Consider the following 7,215-nt stretch of genomic DNA (forward strand, 5'->3'; position numbering starts at 1 on the left):
GGGGCGAAGTGCTACCGTGTCTATGATCCTGAAACAAAGAGGGTACAAGTCACTCTTGATGTGCTCTTCGAGGAAGGACGGGCATGGAGCTGGGAAGCAGTGACCGCGGCCCCGGCGCAGGTCACGCCGGACGTTTTCACTGTGGTGTACACCACGGAACCAGGTGTGGAGGAGCTGGACACCGGAGGAGTTCATGGTGGCTTGCCTAGTACGCCGCTGCCACCAACGACACCAATTGGGACGGCAGTACATGGAGAGACGCCAGCTTCACCCATGGGGGCAACAGCCACGCCAAGTACAGAAGAGACTCTGAGAACGCCTGAAATTAGGTGGGCCACTCCACTGTCACAAGACGAAAACCGGCGGGATGTGGACACCAGACCAATCAGGTACCGACGCATGTCGTGCGTCATGGATGCCACAGAAGAAGATGCTGAATATGAGTATCATGAGAGTTGTCTTCTCAATGCCGAAGAACCGTGGGACGTTGAAGAGGCTCTGGGTGATGCACCATGGAAGGCTGCGATGGTGGAAGAGATGCGCTGCATCCATGAGAACAAGACTTGTGAACTGTCAGACCTGCCTGCCGGTCAGAAATCCATCGGGCTGAAATGGGTTTATAAAGTCAAGAGGGATCCTGCTGGCAACATCACCAAGTACAAGGCCCGTCTAGTGGCGACGGGATACGTACAGAAGCAAGGGGTGGACTATGAGGAAGCTTTTGCGCCCGTGGCCAGACTAGAGACTGTGCGCGTCCTGCTCGCGCTCGCCGCGCACCATCGCTGGGAAGTTCACCATATGGATGTCAAATCGGCATTCCTAAATGGCGATCTCGGTGAGGAGGTGTATGTAGACCAGCCGCCCAAATTTGCTGCGCCAGGGGAAGAGCACCGTGTAATGAGGCTGCACAAGGCGCTCTACGGCCTCTGTCAAGCGCCGAGAGCCTGGTACGCAAAGCTTCACGATTCTCTTGTAAACTTGGGTTTGAGAGAAGTCCATTTGAACATGCAGTCTACAGGCGTGGAGATGAGTCCACTTTTCTGCTAGTTGGAGTGTATGTGGATGACCTTGTCATTACCGGCACGGACAAAGGGCTAAACAGAGAGTTCAAGGATCAGATGAAGATGCTCTTCAAGATGAGTGACCTTGGATTACTAAGCTACTACTTGGGGATTCAGGTATCCCAAACAGAGGGTGAAAGAGAGAGGCTTTTTAGCACCCGGGTGCCTAGGCACCCGGCTATCACCACCATTCTTCCAGAAAACGTGGCCTAGAGATGTGTGACCGGTCCTGTACCACCAATTTGATTAGCAGGTTTGGGATTCGTTAAGCGCGGTAGACTGGAAATATTTCAAACGAGTCTAGACCTAGTATCGCACTGTTCCATCGTACGGGAGAATCCAGCTCGGCTACAACCGCCCAGTCATCGGAATTGACATGTCGGCCTGCTATTAAAAGCAAACAAGGGGTGGCTGACCGCTACAGTGTAACGCCCCAAGACCAATGTGCCAGGTGTCCTCCAGTTATTTGCTCCTGTTGCCTTGTCATTGCTTGTGTGTCATGCTTTGCATATCATATCATCATGTGCATTGTCATATTCATGCATGTTGTATTCTTGCATGCTCCATGTGTGGTTCTTGCACCATCACTCCTCCTTCCTTTCCTTTCTTCCATTTCTGCAAGTGCCATTTTCCCTTCTCTTTTGATGTTCATCTTTTCCCCAATATTCTAACACCATGTACCTAACCTCTCTGTCAAATTTCATCTCTATTGGAATTGTTTTGGTTAGGGTTTAAAATGGTTCAAGTTTGAATTTAATTCAAACTTGAATTATTTTTACTTCCTTTAAAAATCTCCAAACCAATTTTGTTAAATAGAGCACATTTTCAGGATCATGAGAATATTTTTTATATTTCTCTAGCTCCTCTCCTTTTCCCCTGCTCTTTCCTTTTTGTATTTCTGTCTAAAGAAATGGAAAAGAAAAGAAAGAGGCAGAAGCAGTACCACCAGGCCAGCCCAGCCCGCCAACCACCTCCCACTTTGGTAATTCCACCTCCACGTAGCATATTTTTTACCCTGGGCCCGCCTGTCAACCTCTCTCCCCTCACCTTTTTCTTCCTCCTCTCGATTGCTCTCCTTCTCACAGTAAAAGAGGGAGGCAGCAGAGCACGCACAAGGCCACCGTGGCCACCACGGTGCCCACGCTTCCCCTATAAAGCCAACGCTTTGCCCCTAGGGTTTCCCTTCTTTCCCTCTCCTCCCTCCGCCGCCGCCGCAGGTGAGCCACCCAACATAGCCGTCACCTCTTCCACCAGAGAGCTCCCGGAGCAGTTCCATGGCTCCGCCGCGGCCATAGCCCTCCTCCGCCATTGTCTTCGATCCTGGTCGGCTCGCCTACGTCGTCTTCTTCGTCTTCAATCAAGGCCAGGAGCTGGAAGGACCCAAGGCCGACGCGATCGACTCCCTCCAGGCCTCCACGACGTCATCTTCCTCCGCTTCATCTTCTTCATGGTCCAGAGTAGCGCCAAGTTCAGCGAGCCCCGTCATCCCTCCGTCCATCTCTCACCGAGCCGAGCACCCGAGCGTGTTCGTGGTGAGCATGCGCACCTTCCCAGTCATTGTTTCCCCTCGATTGCATCCTGTTACGCGTGTTCCATGGGATTCCCGAGCTCGACACCGTTGGACCTCGTCACCGGCGAGGAGTTCGGCCTCTTTCCATCTCGAGCCTGACGTAGTAGGTTCCGCTTGTCGCGTAGGGCTCATCCAGCTTAGATTCGCGCCACTTCGACCTGTGTTTCTTCGAGTTCAAGTATGGCCTCACCGCCTCTGTTTCCTCAACGTCGGCGACGCCTCCATCGTCACTTGGTGCTGTGCGAGACATGCGGGAGTTCGGGTCCCCGTTGCGTTCATTTGCGCACCTCAGCCGTAGCTTTTGGTCGCCGGAGTTTCCTCCGACGAGCTCCTTCGCCGTCCCGCTCGCATGCGCCGGAGGCTCCCTTGTTTTCTCTGCTCCTCGCTTGCGCACACGCCCACGCGCATCTTCTCTGAACCAGCCGGCAACCATGGCCGTAGCCATGTCTAGCTAGTCCGGCCTCACGCGAGCCCCTGCATGCATCGCAACCACACCAAGATCTGCATCCCGGCCGCCGCTCTCTAGCCTCAACCATCACTGCTTTGCTCGCCATCATCGCCGGCGATCTCCGTGCCACCATGGAGGGCCAACGTCCGCTTTTCTTGGTGGTCTTATGACGTTTATCTGCATCTATGCCAAGCACACAGCAGGAGCGCAGTGGATAAGGCCACAGGATTCTTCCAGGGAGACCCGGGTTCGAACCCCATCCCTACATTTAGCCCCCCCCCCCCCAATTTTTGCCTTTGTTGCCTCTATGACAGGGGGACCCCACTCGTCATCCTCTCTATCCACACACCCCTTTCCATAGCCACTTGGGTCGCTGCACTGTTTTGCTTCTGGGCCGCGTATGTGTTTTTTTTTCTGCTTTGTGATTTTAGCATTTTCCAGTGCATACATATTTACAGGAAATGCCACTTCTTTAAGATGCTAATAACCAAATATCCATGCATCTAAATAAAATATTTCATATATGTAAAATGCCTAGAATTTTGTCTAGTTTCATAATATGCAACTTTTATCCATGTTTAAAATGTTTAAAATGTTGTTTGTGTTTATTTTGCATAATGCCATGTTAAAATGATTTATTTCATAACTAAATAACCGTAGCTCCAAACTTAACAAAATTTATATGTAGATGGGGTAGAAAAATGCCTAGTTTAACATGGTGGCCTTACTTTGTATGTTTAACAACTCTAAAATTATGTTTAGGGAAGAATGATACAAAACCTAATATATGCACATCAGGAGTTTCCGGACTTATTGTTTGTTGTTTCGGCCTCATTTAAACTTGACTAGATAGTTAGTTTTCATATGCTTCACCTCTTGCCATGTTTAACATCATTTAATATTGTTGAGTACATAAACAGGAGAGAACTAAATAAGTCATGTGTTGTTCCGTCAATATGCAACGTTTCATATTGAGCTCCACTTAATTTGTAGGATTGTTTGTGCACTTTGCCATGCCATGCATATTTAAACTGGACATGCATCATACTTGATTGTGCATCATGCCATGTTCATGTGTTGGTTGTTTACTATGTTGTTTGCTTCTTTCCGGGTTGCTCCTCGCGTTAGCTTCGATTTGGTTCCGGAGTGGTGAGTTTTGGTTCGACTACGTCCGCTTTGTCTTCTTCATGGACTCGTTCTTCTTCCTTGCGGGACCTCAGGCAAGATGACCATACCCTCGAAATCACTTCTATCTTTGCTTGCTAGTTGCTCGCTATTTTGCTATGCCTATGTTGCGATACCTACCACTTGCTTATCATGCCTTCCATATTGTTGAACCAAGCCTCTAACCCACCTTGTCCTAGCAAACCGTTGTTTGGCTATGTTAACGCTTTGCTCAGCCCCTCTTATAGCGTTGTTAGTTGCAGGTGAAGATTGAAGTTTGTTCCTTGTTGGAACATGGAGATCGTTCCTTGTTGGAACATGTTTACTTGTTGGGATATCACAATATCTCTTATTTAATTAATGCATCTATATACTTGGTAAAGGGTGGAAGGCTCGGCCTTATGCCTGGTGTTTTGTTCCACTCTTGCCACCCTAGTTTCCGTCATATCGGTGTTATGTTCCCGGATTTTGCATTTCTTACGCGGTTGGGTTATAACGGGAACCCCTTGACAGTTCGCATTGAGTAAAACTCTTCCAGCAATGCCCAACATTGGTTTTACCATTCGCCACCTAGCCTTTTATTTTCCTTGGGTTCTGCAGACTCAAGGGTCATCATTATTTTAACCCTCCCGGGCCAGTGCTCCTCTGAGTGTTGGTCCAACTTGTCAGCTGCCGATGGCCACCAGGGGCAACTCTGGGCTGGCCTACCCGTACCCAAGACAATCTGAGTGTGCCCTGAGAAAGAGATATGTGCAGCTCCTATCGGGATTTGTCGGCACATTCGGGCGGTGTTGCTGGTTTAGTTTTACCTTGTCGAAATGTCTTGTAACCGGGATTCCGAGTCTAATCGGATCTTCCCGCTAGAAGGAATATCCTTCGTTGACCGTGAGAGCTTGTCATGGGCTAAGTTGGGACAACCCTGCAGGGATTTGAACTTTCGAAAGCCGTGCCCGCGGTTATGGGTAGATGGGAATTTGTTAACGTCCGGTTGTAGAAAACCTGAAGTTGACCTTAATTAAAATACATCAACCGCGTGTGTTACCGTGATGGTCTCTTCTCGGCGGGGTCCGGGAAGTGAACACGGTGTTGGAGTTATGCTTGATGTAGGTTGTTTTAGGATCACTTCTTGATCATACTTTTATCGACCGTGCTTTGCCTTCTCTTCTCACTCTCATTTGCGTATGTTAGCCACCATATATGCTAGTCGCTTGCTGTAGCTCCACCTCATACCTTTACCTTACCCATAAGCTTAAATAGTCTTGATCGCGAGGGTGCGAGATTGCTGAGTCCCCGTGGTTCACAGATACTTCCAAACCAGCTTGCAGGTGCCGATGAGTCCGTGCAGATGACGCAACCAAGCTCAGGAGGAGCTCGATGAAGATCTTGTCCTTTGTGTTGTTTCGTTCTAGTTGATCAGTAGTGGAGCCCAGTTGGGGTCGATCGGGGACCTTGTCGCATTTGGGGTTTTTCTTTTATTTTGGTTCCGTAGTCGGACATTGATTGTATCTGGTTGATGTAATGCTTTATTCATGTAATTGTGTGAAGTGGCGATTGTAATCCAACTATGTATCTTTTTCCCTTATGTATTACATGGGTTGTGTGAAGATTACCTCACTTGCGGCATTGCTTTCAATGCGGTTATGCCTCTAAGTCGTACTTCGACACGTGGGAGATATAGCCGCATCGAGGGCATTACAAGTTGGTAATCAGAGCCTTCCCCGACCTTAGGAGCCCCCATTGCTTGATCGAATTAGCGGATGTTGTTGAGTCTAGAAATATGTTTTGAGTCTTTTAGGAATTATATATCGGAGAGTTTAGGAATTCTTTTTACTCCCCAGTCCCTTCATCGCTCTGGTAAGGCATCCTGACGTAGAGTTTTGACTCTTCTCTTCTCAAATTTCACTAAAATATATTTTTAGGATCACGCGGGTATCTTGGAATCGTTCCGATGGTTTTGTGACGAGAACATTGTTCTTGGTGCCTCCTGACCTTTAGGGGTTGTGGCAGTGTCCCGGGGAGTTGAGCTCCGAGGTGTTGTCGTCACAATTTTATCATTGCAGTTCTGGAATACCTGAGTTTAGTTCGCCGACATCGAAAATCTCTTTTATGCAGTTGTTGGTGAGATAACCTCGACGCCAGCCAGTACTAGGGCGGGAGTTCGTGAGCATTGCCATAACTCGTATAACGGATGCTTTTCGAAGGTTGAGGTAGATGATTTTCGAAGGTTTCTTGGTTATGTGTTGAAGGATGGACACAGCTGGATGTAGGATTTGCTAGTTTTGGGTGAGATATTATGCTTCCCATGTATTCCCAACACCTGATTGCATAACCGGAAAATTTCGGGAGTTTATAAGTGGGAATTCAAGTAGCTCTTAGGATATCTTTTCCGACAGATGTATGATACGAAATTGGGGTTCGACGTCTAGTGGTCCACCTATTCACGGTCGGTTTTACAGTGGTCTCGTTCTGTCTTAAAGAGTCCTTGTCTATGCCGACTCGGGTACGCTTCGTATGTCATGTGCACTGCCTTGTACATGATGGTGCTGTACGATCGAGCCCGTGTAGGCCCCACCACGAAAATTTCAGACGAAATCTCTATCATATGTTTGTTCCGGCTTATTCTGCAAGCCAATCCTTTGTTTTGTTTTTGAGTTGTGGCATTCGAGTTGCTTCAATGTCAAATGTCGATTCGATACCTTCCCGAAGCGGTGTTCCCATACTCCGATGTGAATACAAATCCTTCTTGATCATCGAGATTGTGCTGTCAATCCTTTTTCAACCGGCGTGTTTCTCTTTAAGTGGATCCGATCATTTCAACATCCGCAAGATTCAATCTCAGTTTTTTTTTCGTCAACGGTGTTTGCTTCATCTGTTCCAAGTTGTCTTTGTTTTTCCCACCCACCCATCCTTTTTTCTTCAAAGACTCAGATTTCTTAATCAAGTATCCTTTTATTCATATGAAGTCTCTCCAT

The sequence above is a fragment of the Triticum dicoccoides genome, chromosome 7A, assembly GCF_002162155.2.
Source record: "Triticum dicoccoides isolate Atlit2015 ecotype Zavitan chromosome 7A, WEW_v2.0, whole genome shotgun sequence".
Classification (NCBI taxonomy): domain Eukaryota; kingdom Viridiplantae; phylum Streptophyta; class Magnoliopsida; order Poales; family Poaceae; genus Triticum; species Triticum dicoccoides.